The sequence below is a fragment of the Dasypus novemcinctus genome, chromosome 14 (assembly GCF_030445035.2).
Source record: "Dasypus novemcinctus isolate mDasNov1 chromosome 14, mDasNov1.1.hap2, whole genome shotgun sequence".
Classification (NCBI taxonomy): domain Eukaryota; kingdom Metazoa; phylum Chordata; class Mammalia; order Cingulata; family Dasypodidae; genus Dasypus; species Dasypus novemcinctus.
In genome coordinates, this window is record NC_080686.1 from 13,755,884 (window position 1) to 13,779,748 (window position 23,865).

Here is a 23,865-nt window from a genome sequence, read left to right on the forward strand (position 1 = left end):
TTGTTTTTTTCCATTTTTTTCCCCTCAATAGCAAACATCCAGTTAACATTTCTCTTGTATTTTAGTCTTCTTTATTGCCGTTCTTTCTGTTCTTCTGATTCATTCTAATTTTCTGTAGCTGTTAAAAGGGGAGGGAATCTTTAAGAGTAACATTTTAGATAAAAGCAAAGTAGTTTTGAATTAAGGACTATAAATTAAAGTATACACATAAAGAGCTCTCATATTTTAAGATTTGCCCAAAGACCTCTATCAAAATGTAATGAAATTGTATGAGATATATATTAAGTATTTGATGGAGTTTTCTTAATGATAGGATAATGTCATGTCTTGAAAAAAGATTATCTGTTCAGAAGTCTGAAAAATCTTAAACCATCTTCTACTTCTCTATTTTGACTTCAAATGAAGTGCTAAACCTCTTTACTTAAAGCGTCTAAGTTTCAGTTTTCTCATCTTTGAACTGTGCTGTACCTCACTGGACTGCTCTGAACTTCTAGTTAAAAAATGTTTAGGAAACACTTTATAAATTAAAAATCCAAAAGCAAGAATACATTTTCTATTTCATTGTTTATATGTATTCCATATTAATTATATTATTTCAATAGCTATTTGTAACCATTTGATCTGAATATAATTATAAATTCCTATATAGATAAGAAGAAAGATCCTGAAACACTGTAAAATGTTATATTATACATATAAAGTATTTTCATCTATGACTTCCTAAAAGATATCCAAAGTGACAATTGTATACTTTAATAAGAAATGCAAAATATTACAAATTGATTCAATTTTACTGAACAATATAATGAATTGTATACTCCTTGAATTATAAATTCCAGTTTAAAAGAGAAATGCTATTTCCTTTTTTCCCATTATGAAATGAACTTTATAAGAATAGAATTTTCAGTATATTATTCTTTCAATATATTAAAAAATGTTTTATCTATGAAAGAAGTATTTAACTTTTAAGGTCTCTGAATGCATTCTACTTTCTAATAATTGGTAAAATCTGTGTTTGTCAGTCATCTCAAAATACAAAATTTCCATGTTATCAACAAAAAGTCAAGACATATTTTTGTGTTCTTGAATATTGCTAGATGTTTTCCAAAATCTTAACTTAAAATTTTGTCCTGTCTTCCTTCAAAATATAGTTTTATTTCCTCTTCTTTCTTTTCTCTAATTTAACCCTCATATTACCTTATTTCTAGAAACAAAAGTCTATGCTATGGGCTGAATTCTTTGGGAAGGAGTTGATGACATTTTTCTTAACATTTTTATTTTATTTTATTTTTTATTTTTTAAAAGATATTTAGATTATGCAAATATTGAATAAAAAATATAGGGGATCCCCAAATGCAACACTCCCCACACATCCCACATTTTCCCACGTTAACAACTTTCATTAATGAGGTACATTCATTGCAGTTGATGAACACATTTTGGAGCATTGCCACTAAGTGTGGATTAAAGTTTATACTGTAGTTTACACTCTCTTCCACACAATTCTGTGTGTTACGACAAGATTTATAATGGCCTGTATCTGTCGTTGCAATGTCATTTAGGACAATTCTCAAGTCCCCAAAATGCCCCTTATTACTCCTGTTTTTCCTTGTCCCTGCCCTCAGAACCTCCAGTGGCCACTGCCTCCATATGAATGATACGATTTCTTCTACTGCTAGAATCACAATAAGTCCATAGTAGAATACCATCAGTCTACTTTAGTCCATAGTTCATTCCCCAGTTCTGAGGATTCTGGGATGGTGATGTCCACTCCACCTCTAATTGAGAGGGGGCTATGATCACATAGGGCCAATAGATGGAACTCTCTTGCTTGCAGTTTTACGCTCTCTCATTTCCTTGGTATAGTGGTTGTCCATCATCACCTCTATGTTAGTTGTCCTGGGTGAAACTGATGAACAAGAGAGTACATGTTGCAGCTGCTTTGAGATTCAGGGCCCAGCTGACACATGGACAGCCAAAGATTTAATTCTCTTGGATGTATACCTATTTACAGGTATATTTACAGGTAAATATGACCAAAGAATTTTTCAGCCATATTTTCCCTAGATATGTATATACAGTACATGTTTCATCTCTTTTATATTTATTTGAATTATAGATTCAAATAGGACAGAAGAACCAAGTGGAGGGAAACCACAACTGAGTTCAACTGTCACTCTGGGAAGCATAAATTCCTAAGTAGGACCCACTGACAAGGCACTGAACTCCTGAGCTCTCTGCCCTGACTAGAGGGTCTGGATGTCTCCAGAGCCCTCAGAAGCCCCGCTATTTGGGGTAGTATATACTTTGGTAGTTAAAGAGATCCTGCTGAGTTGTGCATAATTGTAACCTCTGGAAAGAATTCCCAACTCACTTTGAAGTCACTTGGCCATATAAATTCATTTGTCTTTACCTTTTCTCTCTTTTGGTCAAGGTCTTTTTCCAGTTGCATTGCTAGCTGATGTTTGGTAGTAATCCCTCAGTGCTAGGGAGACACATCCCCAAGAGCTGACCTGGTTTAGATGGTAATGTTTTTTGGGTAACATCCAGGAAAGAGAATGCAAACAAGATTGGGCAGCGGGAGCCATCAGACTGCAATGCAGATATGATGTCAGCTCTGCCATTCAACAGTGGAGTCCAAAAGCAAAGATATCACTTTAGAAGAGGCGAGTGTGTGGAAATGGAGCTAGCAGTTGGGTGATTCCTTTCTCAGATAGGACTGGAGTGGAGCACCTTTGTAGACCACCATCTCCAGTTTTTGTCACTGTTCCTTGCAATTCATTTGGCACTGCCCCTGGCTGAATTTCTAAAGGGAACAAAGACATAGTCATGCCATGTCTTCATTCACTAATTTTTGAGGTGACAAAAACGAAGTACTGAACCTGGTTTTCATGTTTCTCTGTATACATTTTAACATCCAACCACCTTCACCAAACTCACCTCTCCTCACTTTCCTACCTCAACCATCCTTCCAGATCAATCTACCTGTTCATTAATACATAAGGTGTGTGTCTACCTCTGCATAGCCTTGTACTTGTTCACTTCCTCTTCTTTCCAGACTAATCCCATCTACACTCACCTATTCTTCCCCTACCATTTAATTCCAAGAAACTCTTCCCTCTGGTTGTGTTTAAGAGTGAATTCTTGCATTATTCCACAGAAAAATCATATAAGGTAGGGATGTTATGGAACTCACACATTTCAACAATATTATGAGCATCTTATGGGAAAGAGTAGACCTTATGTTTCTCTGTATTCAGTTTAGTATGTAATGTATTTAACATTATAACAGTTTTTGTATCTTGTTGGGACAGTTTGCCAGGTGAGAACAGTTACTAGGTTTCATACAGTTGCTTGTTTCTAGCTGTTTGTGCCACCAAACAACTGGAGAGTACTCCATTCCTCAATATTATTGTTTTTACTTGATAAATCACAATGCTAATGAAACAAGGATATTCCAAATCTGCAAACTATACCAGGATTTGATATATTTAAATTCATTTTTGTAAAGAAGGTTTTATATGAACATAAACTGTAGCATAAGTGACATTTTAAAACTGAAATCATATTATAAATCTTAGTTCATTGACTTTTGCTGTGATAATCCCTACCAAATTTTTTACGAGAACTGCAAAACCCACTGAGGCATTTGGTTTGAAGCATTTTTCGGTCGTATTTTCCCTAGACATGTATATACAGTACATGTTTCATCTCTTTTATATGAAAGATGACTCTGCTAACAATGTTACCATCTGGATACAGATTACCTTTCTACACAAAGTGCTCCTGTTATCCATCTCTTGAGTCAAGCATTGCAATCCTCAAAAATATGACATTTCCTTTTGCCATGAGGGCTACATCTTAGTGTAACAAAAATCACTTTCAGGGACAGCAATGTACAGACCTCTTTGCCGATTCAGTCACATTTCTAGAAAGGGCTTACTATAATTTAGATTGGCCAAACTGCATTACCTATGTTGGATAATTCTTATATTGCACAAGAAGCATAGTGTTTTTTTTAACAAAAGTGAAATATTTCTATTGCAAGGAAGTGTCTACTCAGTAGTTTATAGCTATACTCTAATGACTGAAATTTTTCATTGCCATGACCGTATTGTGTTCTTTTTGTTTAACTACTTGCAGTTTGTCCACTTCAGTTTAGTTTATTACAGCTGCATTAGCTTACTGTTAAAAACCTTACCACATTAACAAAACTGAGTCAAATTGGATATATGGTAGTACATCCCTCCATTGGGTCATCTATGATTTTGCATATAAAGAAATTATAGCTAAATAAAAAAACCCTAAGGTTAATCAATAATTAAATATGAAATGCATATTCAGCCAGATTCCTAAGTCTTTTCTATATGGCTTCATGTTGTATATCTTATTATGATGTTGATAAATTATATTTGTTACATACACACATACATACAGGTACAATTCCTATCTACTTTTCAAAATAAGTTATTGATTTTGAAAATGAGTTACACTGCTTCCAATTTACTTTAAATCAAGTGCAGTATAGAAGGGTAAGAAAGAAGGAAAATAATATTTAGGAGTATATTCTGTATGACACCAAGCTAAAAATTTCACTTATGTTAGTCAACTCTAATTAGTTACTGCTTTTTAATATTTCATGTAATATCTTGTTCTCATAGGTAATTAGAATTACACAAATGGGTGTGTGGGGATTTACAGAGGGCAGTCTACACTAGTAATTGTAGTCGTAGTATATAGGTTTTGTGATTTTAAATTAAAGACAATAACTTAACTTGGCAACAATCATATGTCTTAATGCATAATTTATTTCAATGATCTATCAAATAATTTCTTGTCACCCCCCCCCCCATGAGCTTATTAAGGTCATAATTAGAATCCTTAGTTTTTTTATCCCTTGACATGTCATGGACTTCATATTGCTATATGAAATGTAATATTCTAACCAATGGAATTTCAACAATGCAGAAAGAAGACAATGACCCTGTTCCTCAGGATCTTACTTCACTGTGAGGTAAACAGATAACAAAGTATAGTCAGGAAGCATTAAGTGCAATGACAAAAGTATTTATTACTTTTTTTCCTCTTAGCCAGCCTTCTATCAAAGTGCAGTGGCAGAAAGTTCTGGTACACACTTTCTTTACTCTTATTCATTCAGCATACATGGATGGAAGATTAATTATGTCAAGCTGTAGGGGGAGATCAGGAAGTTTTGAGAAGACTTAGTGGAGCTTATCATAAAGAATATATATACATTCAATCTATCTTTTCAATTGTAACTTCTTCCACACCACCTGGTATAAAGGAAAGTAATTTCTGTCATACTCCACATCTGTTAAGCACAATGGATTATGGCAAAGTTGTGGTAGACCACATAACTTTTTCTTTGGGAATAATACCTAGGGCAATGATACTGAATTAATGAATCTTTTTGAAAAATGAAACTGAATGAAGACAAATTAAGTTATTTAAGTGTTCTTTTTTTTAAGACTGGGGGTATATCTGTATGCAACATTTATTTAATCATTTCTGTTTAATAGACTCCTTCAACTTAATTTTATTGATGCTATAACAAGTCAATTTTTTAAAAAAAAGTATAGTCTGGACTTGGTACAGGTAGACCATGATGAAGATAAAATGAACATGTAAATCTCAATTCTAACTTTATTTTCATTCTTACTATTCTAAGAAAGATAACTCTGTGACTAAATACCCAACCAGAAAAGCTAAAGTAAAAGTTTGACTATAATGTTATTTTCCTTGAAACTGCCACTTTGCTTTCCTTTGGGGAATTCTAAGAGTAGTCAACTCATAGAAATATTAAAATTATTTTCTAACTTGCTTTTGAAATATTTACTAGCATCCAAATATTGTCAAAAATTGTGAATAAGTAATGATATCATCAACACAGTTATGTAAGACAAACTGGTAAATTATCCTACTCAGAAAAAGTGAATGAGGGGCAAAAAAATTTCTCAGAACTCTAGGAGATGATAGAAGCTAGAGAATTCCTCAATGGATATTGAATCAGGAAAAAAGAATTTTTAAGAAGTAGGAATTTGTCAAAAGACGAATTTACTTATTGGTTCCTTACCCCACACTTAGAACCATATGGCAGCTTTTGCAACTCATGGCAGTGGCTCAGTGGCTCGTGTATTCAATTGTGGTCCCTGGGACCTGATCAACCTGTAGTGATCAGCTTGTTGGCCCACGCACACTCAAATTTGGGGTCCCATGAGGCCAGATTGACTCACTGCAGCAGTTGCATGGCCCAGGTACATTCAAGTGCTTATCCCTGAGATCTAATATCCCATGCACCTAAATGAAAATACTGGGTTTCTTTGTACTCTGACCCCAACTAGCTCCATGGAAAACTAACTCAGGCTTGGGTCTCAGACCCCTAAACCAGAAATTACCAGGAACAGAAAGCAGTCACAGAAAGGGAAACTGGTCTTCAAAGCAGTAGAGCAAAAACTGTGCTAAAACCTGGGAAAGAATAAGTAGACCAGAGTATGGAGAGTGGAGCTACTGGAGAGGAATTAAACATAAAATAAAAGTGCCCTGGGAGGAGAATCTGGAGATAGTATCTTCTTTCTTGGAAGGAAACAATCTCATACACTTTCAATAAGAAAGGGGAATAACAGAGACAAAATGCAAATAAGTAAAATCCAAATTGATAATGGGGCATTACTCTTGATACTGCAGAAATTAAAAGGATTTAATACTTTTAAGAGAATACTATGTATTAGCTTAGACCATATATAAGATAATATAGAGGAAAGGCAAATTCCTAGAAATACACAGCTTAGTTAACCCAACTCAAGAATAAAAAGAAGTTCTCAATTGACCTATATCAAGTAAAGATTTTGAATCAGTAATCAAAAACATTCCAATACAGAAAACTCCAGGACCAGATGGCTTCACTGGTAAACTCTACCAAACATTCAAAGATGAATTAACAATAATCTATATTAGTCAGTTTTCTCTCGGGAAACAGAACTGATTGTAAATATCTCTATATATTATGATATTTTATAAAGTTGTCTTACTTGACTTGGGGATGCATGAGACCAAATTCCAAAGGGCAAATTACAATCTGGGATCTCTGATGAAAGTTTTCAATGAATTTTCCAGGAGGAAGCTAGATGGCTGAAATAGAGATGGAAATTTTCTCTTCTGATTGCTGAAATCATCAGTTTTCCTTTAAGGCCTCCAAAGGATTGGATGAGATGTCTCTCATTGCTGAAGGTAACTCCTCAATTCCTGAGTTGATTGTAAATGCAATCCTCCATATATGCAACCAAATTATGGATGAGTTAAGTCCATGAAATGTCCTTGCAATAACAATTAGAACAGTGCCTGCTTAACCAAACAACTAAGCATCATTACCTGGACAAACTGACACGTAAACCTGACCATCACAGTCTACCTCTTGTCAACTTGGCAGTAGTACACTTCATCTTAAATCAGGGGTTCTTAAACTCTTTTCTTCCACTCTTTGTCAGTCAACTGAAAACCATGGACCCCTTACTAAGTCCACACTATACTATGTAGTATTTAATAAATATATCACACCTGCACCAACACATCCCCACAAGAATGTTTTTTTGAATTTCAATTTAAGCTCACAGACCTCTTGTTAAGAACCCCTGCCTTTAAACCACATTATATTAGTTAGCCAAAGGGGTGCTGATGCAAAATACCAGTAATTGTTGGTTCTATAAAGAGTATTTATTTGGGGTGGAGCTTATAGATACCAGGCCATAAAACATAAGTTACTTCCCTCACCAAAGTCTATTTGGAGCAAGATGGCTGCCGACATCTGCTAGGGTTCAGGCTTCTTGGTTTCCTGCATTCCTGGGGCCTGCTTTACTCTGGCTTCAAGTTTCCTTCCTTTTTGGGGCTGGCTTCTCTTTCCTCTGAGTGCTGACTTCCCGGGTCTTCAGCAACAAACTCTAACATCAGAAATCCCTAACTCTGTTCTTCGCCATGCCCCTTCACCACCAACAGGTAGGGACTCAACGTCCTAATCATAACTCAATCATGCCCAGGTACAGACCAGAATACAAGCATAATCCAATATTTCTTTTTGGAATTCATCAACTATATCAAATTGCTACACACACTTAATCTTTAAATTAAAAAAAAAACAACAACACAGATACAGATTTACACCAACAACTCTAAACTGTCTTGAGTACAACTGAAAATACACTAAATCTCTCCAAAGTAGAGTGCAAGGACATGGGTAATGTCTTAGTTTACCAAAGACTGCCAATGCAATGTACCAGAAATGAGTGGACTATTATAATGGAAATTTTATTAGGGGTAAAGGCTCACAGTTCTGAGGCTGCAAAAATATCCAAATGAACACATCATTAAAGATGCTTTCTCACCAAAGGTTGACTGCTTTCAGATCCTGGTGTCTTTCTATGGGGTGAGGAAAGATGGTGAATCTGCCATCTCTCTCTACTCTCTCCTCAGATGCTACTGTGGGGGATCAGGCATCTCTCCCTGGGCCTCATCTTCTTGAGCTTTTGGGGCTTCTCTGTCTTTCTGCAGCTGTAGGAAAATCTGAAGTCCTCTCTCTCACGTGGCAGGGTCAAAGGGGCAGAGTTCCCTTTCTCTGCGTCTCTCATTACTCACTGTGGTTCTCAGTGTATATAAGACCCAGCAAGAGAGTGGAGACCCAACCTGGGTCATGCCTCACTTACATAGCCCAATTACAGGTGATCTAGAGTGATCTAATCAAGTGATCTAATTAAAGGTCTCTTAACCAAATCAAATAAAAAGGCCTCATCCACACCATGTGTACAGGCATAGGCGCAGGTTAGCCTAACACCAGAATTTTCTATGGTCCCCTAAAGACAAACCAGAACCAGTAATTTTGACTTTTAAACTTGATATCCTGTAACTCAAATATTACAATAAGAAGCTAATACAATTATGTCATATGGTACAGGGATTAGATAAGGAAGAAAACAAAGATATCCTTTTACTGTACATATGCAAAGATACTCATAACAAACAAGGAGGAAATATGCATAATCATTACAGTCCTAGTTTCTGTAACTGTCATGTGGTCATAGTTTGCATTTATCACTACCTTCTTCCATTATCCACTCCAAGTTGCCTTTACTCTCAGCAAGCATCTCAGGTGGCCATGGTTCTTTCCCTGGTGGGGTGACCTCAATCTTCATTCCTGAGGTTTCTTGGCCTTTGATATTTTTGCCTAGATTGGGAAGACTGTAATAAACACAGATTGGGACCTTTTTCCTGGCCTAATATATGGTCTTTCCTAGAGAACGAATGGGTTGTTGCAATTTTTCATTGACTTTAATCACCGGGAATGATATTATGAAGAGATGCCCTAAAGGATATCTTGCACTTCAGGCAAACACTTCTTTACTCCATTGTGCAGTTGCCATCCTACTTCCCCTTGATAGTCAGGATCAGTCACCCCAGTCAGTACAGTAATTTCCTTCTATGTCTGTTGATTGAGAGGCATGTGGCAACCTTAACTTCTAGTTCAATGGAATCCTGTTGTGTCTCCTGGTAGAAGAACTCCTCCATTTGGAACTAAGACCTATAGACCAGCAGAGCTTAAGGTAGAGCTTAAGGCTTCAGGGACTGCAAGTAAAAAATTTTCTAAGGGTAATAATGTATAGAGCCACTCACATTTCCATCCATTGATTCCTGGGTTCATGAATCCTGGCTATGGGAGAAAGAGCACCATAGAGTGGATGCTGATTTAGAGCATACACAGCCTCCTGGAGAACCTATACCTCAGTCCTATAAGGTATTGCCACTTAGTTGGCACATTAATTGAGTCTTCAAAAGCCCATTCCACCATTCTATCAATCCAGCTGCTTTGCAATGAGAGGGAAAGTGGTAAGATCAGTGAATTCCATGAACATGTTCTCATTCCCATACATCATTTGCTGTGAAGTGAGTTCCTTAATCAGAAGCAATGCAGTGTGAAATACCATGATGGTGGATAAGGCATTCTCTAAGTCCACTGATGGTAGCATTGGCAGAAGCACTGCTTTGCAAAGAAGGCAAACCCATATCTGGAGTATATGTCTATTCCAGCTAGGACAAATCACTGCCCCTTTCATATGGAAGTGGTCCAGTGTAATCAACCTGCCACCAAGGGAATGGTTGCCATATTGGTGGTTGAATATGGGTCTCTGCTGATATCAGACTGGAAACCCAGCAGTGAATGCAGCCAAAACAGCTTTATGGAGTGGAAAATCAGGTTGCTAAGTCTGGGCACAACTTCAATCCCTACCACCATGGACACTTTGTTCATAAGCTCCTTGAACAATAATAGGGGTGGTTGGGGAAAGAGGTCAATTGGTATCTACAGAACAGGCCATCTTATACAATTGACTTTTTTTGTCTTTATTTATTTTTTTAATGTTACATTAAAAAAATATGAGGTCCACATATACCCCCCACCCCCTCACCCCACCCCTCTGTCCATAACAACAACCTCTTCCATCATCATGAGACATTCATTAAATTTGGTGAATACATCTCTGAGCACCACTGCACCTCATGGTCAATGGTCCACACCATAGCCCACACTCTCCCACAGTCCACCCAGTGGGCCATGGGAGGACATACAATGTCTGGTAACTGTCCCTGCAGCACCACCCAGGACAGCTCCAACCCCCGAAAATGCCCCCACATTACAATTGATTATTAAAATCTTCCTCTGCTGAAGTCACCCTCAGATGCAAATATCTTCTGTTTTTCTGCCCACTCAAAAAGGTCTACCCATATACCTCTTCCCCAGACCTCTTTATCACCAATTTTCTAATCATGTTCTTAGAAGTCCCTGACCATCCAGTCAAACCATTTGCAACAGCCCATGAATCAGTACACAAATGCACCTCTGGCCATTTCTCCTTCCAAGCAAAATGAAATACCATGTTCACTGCTTGATGTTCTACCCACTGGGAGATCTTCCCCCACCATTGTTCTAGGGACATCCCAGGAAGGGGCTGCAGGGCTACAGCTGTCTATTTTTGGGTAGTATGTGTATATGATGCAGAATCATCTATAAACCAGGTCAGAGTTTTCTCTTCCTTAGTCAACTGACTGTAAGGAACCCCCCAAGAGGCCATACCCATGGGCTGGGAAAGAGAAGGCAGTGTGGCAGGAACGGTGGCCATGGGCATTAGGACCACTTCCTCATGACTTGTGCTTTCAGGACCCGCTCGAGTCCGATCTTGTATATCCCATTTCCACTTTACGATGGAGTGCTGTTGCGCATGCCCAACTTTATGGTTTGGTGTGTCAGACAAGACCTAGCTCATGATAGGCAACTTAGGTCTCATTGAGACTTGGTGGCCCATGGTTAAACATTCAGTGTCTACTAAAGCTCAGTAGAAAGCCAAAAGCTGTTTTTCAAAAGAAGAGTAGTTATCTCTAGAGGATGTCAAAGTTTACACCCAAATCCTAAGGGTCTGTATTGTTATCCTCCTACAGGGATCAGCCAAAGGCTCTAGAGAACATCTCTGCTGCTGACACTTCCAGCACCATTGGATCTGCTGGGTCATATGGCCCAAATGGCAGTGCAGCTTGCATAGAAACCTGGATCTATTGCAGAGCCTCCTCTTGTTCCAGACCCCACTCAAAACTAGCAGTTTTTCTGGTTGCTCAGTAAATGGGCTGAAGAAGCACACCCAAATAAGGAATATATTGTCTCCAGAATCCAAAGAGGTCAACTAGGCATCATGCCTCTTTTTGGATCATAGGAGGGGACAGATGCAACAGCTTATCCTTCACCTCAGAAGGGATATCTTAACATGCCTCACCCTACTAGACACAGAAATTTCACAGGGGTGAAAGGCCCCTTTATTTTTATTGAATTTATCTCTCAACCTCTGACATGCAAATGCTTTGCCAATAAGCCTAGAGTAGCTGCTACTTCTTGCAACTTGATGATATCATGCCAATCAACATGATATCATCAATAAAATGGACCAGTGTAATGTCCTCTGGGAGGGAAATATATCAAGGCACCTGTGCAGGTATATGCCTCAAGTGGTTGAGCAACTGCTTCCTACATAGGAAGTGCCAGATTTGGTTCCTGGTGACTCCAAAAAACAAAAAAGTAACAACAAGCAAACAAATGAAGGAGGCAACTCAGGAGAGCCAATGTGGCTCAGTGGTTGAGTACTGACTTTCCACATATGTGGTCCCAGGTTCAGTTCCCAATGCTGGTACCTCAAAAGAAAAAAAAAGTCCCTCAGAACAATATTATAACACAGGGTTGCAGAGTTGATATACACCTGAGGTAAGACAGTGAAGGTACATTTCAGGCCTTGTCATCTGAAAGCAAACTATTTCTGGTGCCCCTTACTAACAGCAATTGAAAAAAAATCATTTGTCAGATCAATAGCTTTATACCAGGTACCAGGCAATGTGGTGATTTGCCCAAGCAATGATACCACATCAGGAATAGCAGCTGTAATTGGAATCACCTACCTGGTTAAGTTTGCAATAATCTACTGTCATCCTCTAAGATCCATCTGATTTTTGCACAGGCCAAATAAGAGAGTTTGAATGAGTTTGTGATAGGAATCACCATACCTGAATCCTTCAAGTCCTTGATGGTGGCACTAATCTCTACAATCCTCTTAGGAATCTGGCATTGATTTTGATTTACTATTTTGCTTGGTAGGGGAAGTTCTAGTGACTTTCAATTGTACTTTCCTACCATAACAGCCCTCGCCCCACAAGTCAGGGAACCAGTATAGGCATTCTGCCAGTTACTGGGTATGTCTTTTCCAATTATACTTTCTGGAACTGCAGAAATAACTACAGAATGAGTCTGGGGACCCACTGGACCCACTGTGAGATGGACCTGAGCTAAAACTCCATCATCACCTGACCTCCATCAGCCCCTACTCTGACTGGTAGGTCACAATGACTTATTGGTACCCAGTGAAACACTGTACGTCACTTTGATGAAGGCTGGGAGGGAGATTAACAGCACAGATTTTTTGGCAGTATAACGGGGTCCTTCTCCAAAGGAACCCAGTATTCCCCTTATTCAAGAGGCTCTGGGTTTGTAAATTCTTTCAAGTCTGAGGAATGATTAGGGGGCCATGACTCTGTTTTCATAATTCAAGTTAGACTTTCGTTCATTTGACCCAGAACTCCTCTGCTTATACAAACCTCATAGCAATTTGGTTGACTGCCCATCTATTTTACTTCTAGGTACCCCATGATCTACTAGTCAACATCACAGGTCTCTGTGGCTGAGACTATTTTGATTGCAGCTTTGAGTCTGCTGTTCATTGTGATGGCCATACCCACCATATCTTTAGCAATTAAGTGCTGTCACTTGGCTTCTGCCCACTCTGGATACAATCACCCCCATCGTGTTTAAGGATCCCAGTTCAGTGACAGCAGTTCCTACAGTTATATCTGACCTACAGGGAAGAGCAACCACAGAGCTCTTAGGGAAGATGTAGTTAGTTTCACAAATTTAATCCTCACAATTCATGGGAACAGGTGTGTCCCTTGGATATTGCTGGGGAGGGTGAGCAGGCCTTACATGATAAATCTAATCTAACATTCCAATTTCTATAATCCTTTGGATCCTCTCATCTTCATTATATGGGGGCAGTTCTGGCACTTTAACCTTAAGTAATTTGTCAACTTTTGGGGCATGTTTCAGCCTTCTGTGAAAATAAAGAGTTGGAGCTCTTTCTAACACATGAAGCTACAATGTTGAATCCAGAATCTCTGCTTTGTGGGTCCATATCAATAAATTGAGCCTGATCCATCTTTATATTCCTTCCACCATTTACCCACACTCTTAATATCCATTCCCATACATATTCTCCTGGTTTCTCTCTATATAAATTGGAAAACTCAGGCAGTTCTTTTGGAGCATAGCATACTTCCTCATGGGTTCCACTTTGCACCTCACCTTTTGAGACTTCCTGAGACTTCATTTTAGTTTTAAGTCTGGAATAAAAGAGGAATGGTGGAGGTAGGTATCATTAGGGATTGGAAGTGTCTTGCAAGCCAATTACTCAAGGCATTCTATTGCAGTTTCATCTGGTGAAACAGGATTAATCTCTTCAGGAGGAGGATGCATGGCAGACTACTTATTTTCCCCTGGAAGTTGGGAAGCTACTTCTTCAGGGCAGTCTGGAGTTTGGATGGCTGCTTCCTAAGGGCAGGCTCAGAGCAGATAATTACAGATTTATCTGGCAAAGACTCAATGTCTCCACTGCTGTTATCATCATTCAATTAATGTGCCTCATTTCAATTTTCAGGATCCCATTCCCTTCCAATCAGTGCCCTCACTTTAACAGCAGACCTGTTCTAACCCTGTGAGGTTTAGAATTTAGTTTCTGTTCTAAGTCAGCTACTCACACAAAGATACTCAGGGTCTGTTTTTCAGAGATCACAAGTCTGTGATTATGAGAAATATTTTCTTTCAGGCACATGTAGAAAATTTCACACCCTTCATGCAGCACTTAAGTGGCAAATTTGAAGCTTTCAACTCATTGTTTCCTTTATAACACCACATTTAGGAACAACCAGCCACCATCATTATACCTTTTAACTGCACAAAACTCTGTTAAGATGTCAAAAACACTCACCCAGAGGTTTTTCTCTTATAAGCACATGAGTAGCTGTATCAAGTAGTTATATTTTGTGTATCTCTATTGCTAACTCACAGTGGGGTTGTAAGCGGCATCTTGATTGTTGGAGAAAGAGTCATTAGTGCCAGTGAATCAAATTACAGTAGAAGGCTAGTTGCAAAAACTCAAAAACTGGGAAGCAGCTGTGGCTCAATCAGTGGGACTCCCGGCTACCCTATGGGAGGCCCTGGGTTCACATCCCAGGACCTCCTTGTGAAGACAGGCTCGCCCACACGCTGCGGGAGCTGCCGGCCCAAGCGCTGCGGAGCGCCACCAGCCCACAAGCGCTGCGGAGCGCCACCAGCCCACAAGCGCCTTGGAGAGCTGACTCAGCAAGGTGATGCAGCAAAAGAGGGAGACAAGTAAAAAATAAAACACAGAATAGTGCACAGCGAATGGACACCGAGAGCAGACAGCAAGCAAGCCGCAAAGGGGAAGGAAAATAAATAAAAATAAATACAGACACACAGAATAATGCACAGCGAATGGACACCGAGAGCAGACAGCAAGCAAGCCGCAAAGGGGAAGGAAAATAAATAAAAATAAATACAGACACACAGAATAACGCACAGCGAATGGACACCGAGAGCAGACAGCAAGCAAGCCGCAAAGGGGAAGGAAAATAAATAAAAATAAATACAGACACACAGAATAACGCACAGCGAATGGACACCGAGAGCAGACAGCAAGCAAGCCATGAGTGGAGGGAGGGGAATAAAAAAATACATAATGCTTAAAAAAAAACAAAACAAGAACCAGTTCAGAAATTTCAGCTTTAAGATTCTGTTTCTCAAGAACTACTCCCAGTACCAAGAGGTACTAGTCAGAGTTCCCTTGGGAAACAGAACAGACAGAGGACATCTGTAAATATTGAGATTTTATACAATGGGCTCTTGCAATTGTGGGGAGGCATGAGCAGGCTGAAATCCGGGTCCTCAGTGAATTCTCCAGTAAGGAGCTGTTTGGCTCAAGTCAGAGATGAAAATTCTCTCCTTTGACTACTGAAATGATCACTTCTCCTTTCACAGCCTCTAACAGTTTGGATGAGACAGCTCTCATTGCTGAAGTCAATTCCTCAGCAGATTGTCTGTGTATCAGTCATAAATGCAATCAATTTACTGAATAGTTAAGACCATGAAATGTCCTTACTCTAATAATCAGGTGATTGTTTGCTTGACCAAACAACTGGGTACATTACCTGGCCAAGCTGACACCTAGGACTAATCATCACATAGTCCTTATCAAACTTTTCCAAAAAATTGAAGAGGAAGGTTTTCTTCCCAACTCATTCTACGTTGTCAGCTATACCCTAATACAAAAGCCAGCTCGACATCACAAGGGAAAAACTACAGTCCAAATCCCTTATGACTACAAATGCAAAATCCCTCTATAAAATGCTAGCAAATTTAATCCAACAGAATAAATTTTTAAAAAAACAATTTTATTTCAAATTCAAAAATTAAAATAACAGAAAAAGGCAGCTCAACAAGTTATGGAAACATTACCCCTAATATGTTCTGTCCAGACACTTTTATCTCATTTAATTCTAGCTACTAACTCAGTTCTTCCTGTAGTGATCAGATAGATACACAGATAAGTACAGATTAGTTAAATATCATAGTAAAGTTCTCCCTATCAATGAAGAAAATGAAGAAGAGAAAAAATGCTTTACCATACTCATATCTCACAAAACCAAACACTTTTTTATTTATTTGACCTTTAACATTAATATAGTACCAACTTTGATTTTGTTACAAAAACATTACAATGTTGTTCCTAACTATAGTCTATAAATTACATTCATTATATTAACAACATTTTTAAAAGATGATACAACATGACCATTTTGGATTTACCCCAGGAATACATAGGTGGTTCAAAATAAGAATTAATATACAACTACTCATTTGTGGTATTATTTTTCTACCATTTTATCAGTGCTGGGAAAGGAGGGTAGTAAGGTAAGTATGAGGCAACATGCAAATTAATGAGCTTATTTATGATGAAATACACTTTTCTTCCATTCACATGTCACTTGATTTGCATGACCATATCAGACTTTTCTGAAAATACTCAATATATATGGAAGATCTCAAAAATATTCTCAGCAAAATTGATCTAATTGAAATTTATAGAATACTTCATGGAGCAAATGTAGACTCCTCACTCTATTCTATTCACCAAGATGGATCACTTGCTGGGTCATGACAAAATTATCAGCTAATTTAAAATAATTGAAACAATTACAAGCAAATCCTCTTACTGAAATGGAACCAAATTAGAAATTTTAAAAGTTGAAAGATAGCTGAAAATTCTTAAATATTTGGAAATTTACACAGAAAAAGCATAAAAGAAATTAGAAAATATAACAACGTAATGATAATGAAAATACAATGTATCAAAATTTGTGTGATGTAGCTTAAAGCTTGAGAGGTTTATATTAGAAAAAAATAGGTTTACAAACAGTTATCTAAGTTTTTACCTTAAGAAGCTATTAAAAGCAAATAAAACTAAATAAAAATAATGTCAAAGGAAAGAAGAAATAAAAGTAACAGGAGAAATCAAATAATAGAAAACAGATAAACCACAGATCAAGTCAGGAAAGTCAAAAATTGCTACTTTGGGAGGATTAAAATGTTTGATAAGCACTTAATGACCTTAAGCAAGGAGAGTGAAAGACAAAATAAAAATTACTAATATCAGAAGATATTGAGTAGCACTAATGATTTTGAACAATTTCTGCCAAATTCTTAGATAACTTATATAAAGTAACTTAGATGAAATGTCCAACTTTTTTGAAAACCAAAACTTGACAAAAGCAATACAAGAATTTTTAAAAACATGGATGTTAAAGAAATGAAATATCAAAGTAAATCATTCCCATGGGCAGGAAAAAAAATCTCAATTCCCAGATTACTTCATTGATGAATTCCATTAAATATGAAAAGAACAGATAATTAATATAAACTCTTTTAGAAAATAGAGGAGGAAATATGTTCCTAGTCATTTTTAAGGCAAACACAGCTATAATTTAGAAATGTTAGAATTTTGGGAAACGAATTTAGCAATGACATTATAAGGGAAAAAAAATTATAGGTTATTGCTCATTAAAGGAGAGGCAAAAATGATGTAAAATCAAAACTATCATTAAATAAGAAGTATAATACATCATAAAAAAGACATATTAGTATTGCAAGATTGATTTAACATTAAGATATCAAATAATGTAATTCTGCATGTTTAGAATAAAGAAAACCTTTCCTCTTCTTCATGAAAATTTGTCCTTTGATTAATTTCCTACCTCTGCTTTCCTGGAAAATGATAGTGTAATTTACAATGCTGCTCAAGATTAAAATGACCTGCAATATGTAAATTTCTTTTTTTCAGGGATACCTATAAATACAGGATGGGGTGGTCATATCTTTAGGCTTTTGTATATTAGGTGAATTGTGACTAGGCGTGTCCCTTGTTAGGGTACTGCAAGCTATGCTTATGGACTTAATTTAAGGATAAGCAAGTCACAGCTGCTAGGCCAGGGAATTTCCTGTATCCACAGGAATTTTTGATAGCAAAACATATTTGTAACTCTGTATCTAGTGACACTTATATATCCAGTAACACTTCTTTTTGGCCATGCTTCTAATTCCAGAAACAGAATCAACTTTCTTAAGGTAGTTCTAATATCAGGTAAAGAGTTCAGTATATAATTGACTGAATGATACACTAGGTGTCATATTTTCAACAGAGCCTTTGGCAACAATATCTCTCTGATTTTAACATTCAGTTTTTTCCTAATCCAAATATTCTATAGTTTTTAGCATATGCCTTCTTTAAGACTCAAAACATTTATTTTCCTACCTGTGTGACAAGGACAATATTCTATTTTAATAGACCACTCTAATTGATTTATAAAAGTATTTTTTTTTGAAAGAGGGCAATACTAATCAGTTCTAATTATCAATCAACTCTGCAATTTGTGAAATTTGTAAAACAGTTTGTAGGGTATAATGAACCTGTATGGTTGGTTCTCTGATTCTAATTAATTGCTTCTTCTTAGTCCTTTCTTATACAAAAACACCAAAATTAAAATTTGCTCTCCTAAAGAAAAAAAAGTGTCAATATTTTTCTTCTGCTAAGGTCAGAAAGGATTTTATTACTGGAGGGTATGTCCTCTGCTTAAGGAACATAAATTCCTACTGTTTCTAAGAGCATTCAGTACAAGTAACAATTTATCCTTCCAAGTCCCAGTGGGTAAAAATGACTCACTTCTAAGTTTTAATATCTAAGATAGTTGGTGAAATTTTCTTCATCAATTTTTGTACCAAATGTACCAAAAAGGACCACCCAAACATCCAGATTATAAGAACTTTTTGATTAATTGCTCACACTTGCCAAGGACATAGAAGGTGGTTACAATTTAAGAAAATGTGCACATAGAAACAAAATTGCAATTTTTTGGAAAAATTTTATCTCAGTTTTCCAGACAAACAATTTAACATAGGCTATGACTCAACAATTTATATTAAACCAGCTTAAAATTTATATAAAATTTGATCTTTTAAATTTTCTGAGATGTTGAATTTGCTTTTATGACACAAAAGTATAACTTAGTTACACCTTGCTAGAAAAGATTGGGAAAAGTGATGATTCATATCAATCTGATATTAATAAAATTCAGGCCCATTTGAAATTCCTACAAAAGGATCTTCATGTGTCACTCTTCCTATGAAGCAAAACGCCTTTTTAAAATTAAGAAAGACTATTTTAGAAAACTTGGATATGTAAAATGTCTAAATTGTCTTCAACCCTTGCTCTTTCTTCCCTCTGCATCCTTATCCCAGAAATTGTATTGGTGGTGGTGTTTGTTTTGGAGTCTCAAACCTGTCTACTCATACATATCTGATGTTCACCACAACTTTAGAGTAATCAAGCTTCTGCTCTTTTTGAATGTTTCCTATATACTCTCCATATTGTCCACCTCGCTTCTAACACAAAAAAAAAGAAATCTCCCTAAACTAGTTGGTGTGGTGATTTGTGTGCAAATTATTTAGGAACCTCTACACAAGTTTCCTAGATTATTTATAATATCATGCTAAAATGATTTATGACATTTATTGAATTTAAGTAATAATTTTAGCTGATTTAGGCAGGTGCTATATGCTACTTGCCCTATGTTTGAATCTATTCCTAGCATTTTGACACATAATGCACTGTCAATCAAAACTATGTTTTGTTTTGGGGTGGGGTTGTTTGTTTGTTTGTTTTCAGGGTGTCAGGTTTTGTTTATTGACACAATGGCCTTGGTTTCCCGACATGGGTCAATGTGAGAGACCCTGTCTACTGGGATGGCCCAGTGGTAGGGCTACCAGGGAGAAAGGAAGAAGAGGCAGCAGCCGGAGGCCTTGGTGAGAGAGATGTGGCTCCTCTCAGCTCTCCCACAGGGAAAAATAAGCGCTGCCAGCTCTGCCCTGGGCATCCAGAGCTGGCAGCCAGTGGGGCAGGTGGGAGGTTCCAGTGCCCTTCTCAGATGGCTCTGAGGACAGTGGGGGCTGTGGTCCCTCCTCTGCTGATCCCCCAGGGGTAAAGGTGAAGGCAAGTGTGCTGGGGCCCTGCCAGCACGGCCCCAGGAATACCTCAGGAGGGGGCACCGAGGGGAAGGGGCTCGGGGCCACCTGTGGGGGTTGTCTGCTGAAGGCTGCAGGGCCACCCTCTTCTGGCTGCTGGGCCCCCTCTGTAGGCCACAGCTGGCGGCCAGCAGAGGTCAGAGTTTACAGAAACCCTGGGCATCCCACATCCCGCCCGGGGTCCCAGCCCTCAGGGGAGGCAGAGTGTCATGTAGATGACCCAGCTGGTGGACACGAAGATCCCGAAGAGCAGGCTGAAGAGCACAAGGGAGCGGGCCTTCCGCAAGACCTCCTCAACCTGGGCGAGGTCACCCCCGCTAAGGCTCTGCGGGTCTCATGGGAGTAGACCTGTCCCGTGAGCAGCAGCAGCAGAGGGCCACGAGCACTGATTCCATCATGAAATCTCCGGGCAGGGATTGTGACGTCTGAACAACAGAGAAAATACAACATACCATTAAGTTCCCGTTTCATAAAACGTAATTCATCTTTTCTTTCCTATAATTGACTATCATCTCTCAAACACTCACCTCATTAAAACATTCCATGATATGAGCTATGCCAGTTGATTCTCTGATATTTTAACATATCTGTCCTTTACTCATTTTTCCTATTCAAATCCATTGCAAGGTTAAGGTCTGAGCCACACTAAGCCCTCAGTTAATGTGATTTGACTTATACCAAATGACTAAGAGCTGAAATGCTCTTTACAAATTCATATGTACAATGAGATCCTTATATTATACTTTAAAATTTATCTCTCATTTCATCCGCTCCAAAAGTCTTCCAGTTTTGTAATCTGTAGTCGATGCCTCTACATAAAACCTCCGGTGGCAGTGGTCAAGGTGAGAAGTGGAGGCTTGCATCAGTGTGATACAAGTGCAGATGGAGAATGGAAATTTTGATATTTAGGTTTTGGAGTCTATGAGATTTGATAATGGTTTAAATGGCAGTAAGTTATGTTGAGTAGCTCTCATCAATATGAAACCATTACAGGGGGAATGAGATGAATGATAGTGTAATGGTTAGGCTAGTATTTCTACTTGGCCAGGTAATGGTGCCAATTGTTTGGTCAAACAAGCACTAGGCTAATTGTAATACAAGGGAATTTCATGGATTTTAGTCATGATTGAGTTGATTGAATAAATGGCTGGTTACATCTAGAATCAACCAAGGAGATTGCCGTCAGCAATAAATGATGTCTTATCCAATCAGTTCATGACTTTAAAAGGGAAAGTAATTTCAGCATACAAAGAGAGAGAGAATTTCTAGCTCCACTTTGGACAGCCAGTATCTCCTAGAGACTCATCAAGGACCTTCATCAGAGGCCCTGGTTTGCTGCCTGTCCTGTGGAATTTGGATTTGTGAATCCCCATAGTCACATAAGAGAATTTGATAAAATCTCATACTATTTACAGATATCTCCTGTCAGTTTTGTTTCCCTAGAGAACCCTGACTAGGACAGATAGAATCATGTATTTCTCATATTTGCTGGCTTAATTTCATAGGTTTTATGAACTACCATACTAAAATCATATGAGGGCTCTTCCACTTCCAGGAAGATGGACCAGTCCAACTTCTCCCTTTTGCTCATGCGAAGAACAGCTATAAACGACAGGCATTGCATGAAAAACCATAAGAAGCCTCCAGAAGAAAGCAGACAGCTAGAGTTCTTAAGGCCCAAGAACAACATGGAGGTAAGTTTCCTGGTTTCCTTTTCGCCTCATATATTCCAGACTTGGAGATGAAGAAGCTGGCAATCTAGAAATACAAGCAGACACCCCCATAAAAGAACCCCCATAAAAGTCTGACAAAATAGCCCCAATAAAAGTCTGTTATCTTTTGTGAAGTAGATTAGGCTCAATGAATAGAGCACCCGCCTACCATACGGGAGGTCCAGGGTTCAAACCCAGGGATCCTTGACCCGTGTGGTGAGCTGGCCCACGAGCAGTACTGAGGCACACAAGGAGTGCTGTGCCATGCAAGTGTGTCCCCCGCATAGAGGAGCCCCATGCACAAGGAGTGCGCCCTGTGCACAAAAAGTGCAGCCTGACCATGAGCGGCACAGCACACACGGAGAGCTGACACAGCAAGATGATGCAACAACAACAAAAAAAGACAGATTCCTGGTGCCGCTGACAAAAATATAAGTGGACATAGAAGGACACACAGTGAATGGACACATCAAGCAGACAACTGGGCGGGGAACGGGAGAGAAATAAATAAACAATAAATCTTAAAAAAAAAACTTTGGAAGAAAAAAAAAAAGCATGTTATCTTTAGCCAAAAGACCGAAAAGAGGCAGTCTAGCAAGATGGAATACTTTTGACAATAACCACTTCACTCTAGTCAAACATCACAGGAAAACAACAAAAAAACAGTAGCCCATACCTTGCTTACACCAAACAGATTGAGAGGAAGCCTATATTGTTACCTTTGTGAGGCTCTAATGAGGCACCTAACCACCTCTCTATTTGGGTGATATCAGATAAAACCACGAGGAAGCCAAAAAGTTAATCCTATAAGACAGTAATATGATCCCCTCTCCACGGTGTCATGGAGACCCTGTCCACCATTACCCTCCAGTAATTAAGCACTTCCTCTCCCCATTGGGGCGAAGACCTAATAGAAGCTCAGGGTTTTTACAACAAACCAATAGTAACAAGGTCATCCCTTCTTTTACGTCAGTGGAGGTCATCTGGAGAGCTGTAATGTGGCTTTTGTTCTCTCCTAGAAGGAAGATATTGGTGGGGGCCTAGAGGGAAGCTGGAGCTCCCACCTTGTACAGTCTTCCCCCAGAGAAACAGGCACACCAAAATATATATAATTATATAGAAAGATGTTTTTAATAAAGAATTGTCTCAGATGATCATGTGGGCTGGCAAGTCTAAACTCTGTAGGTAAGCCATGGGCTGGAAACTCGAATAAAGGCAATGTTGAGAAATCCTTAGCCCAAATTCACCAGGGGAAGCTGGCCGTCTGGAAATTTCAGCAAGAGCCAGTGTTGAAATTGAGGCAAAAATCCTTTTAACCTCTGAAACTCTCAATTCTATCTTTTAAGGGCTCCACTCACTGGATGAGATTACCCACATCACGGAGGACAATCTCTTTTGTTGGTTATAGATAGAATTAAACTATCAAAGAAGCCTGTCTATGAAATACACTCCTAGTAACAAGCAGTCTAGGACTTGCTCACACAACTGAAACCATAATTCTAGCCAAGTTGGCACACAAAATGAACTATCACGCAAAGCAAAAATGAGCACCTCTCTTCTATTCATGTGTCAATGGAGACCACATGGGGCACATGGACTTCTACCTTCATCTGGAAGTAATAAGAGGCCACCACCCCTTTGCTGCACTTGAAGAATGTCAATGGAAGACAATGAAACAGAAGGTTTAAATGTGGTCCAAAGCGTCATAAAATAAAGCCCCAAATGTCCAGATTTTGATCAAGAATCTTTTAAAATACTAAGAACAAGGATGGTCTCAAATTGAATAAGGAAGGACAACCCACAGACACTAACACTAGGGTGAAGGAGATGTTAGAACTATTGGGCAAAGGCTCT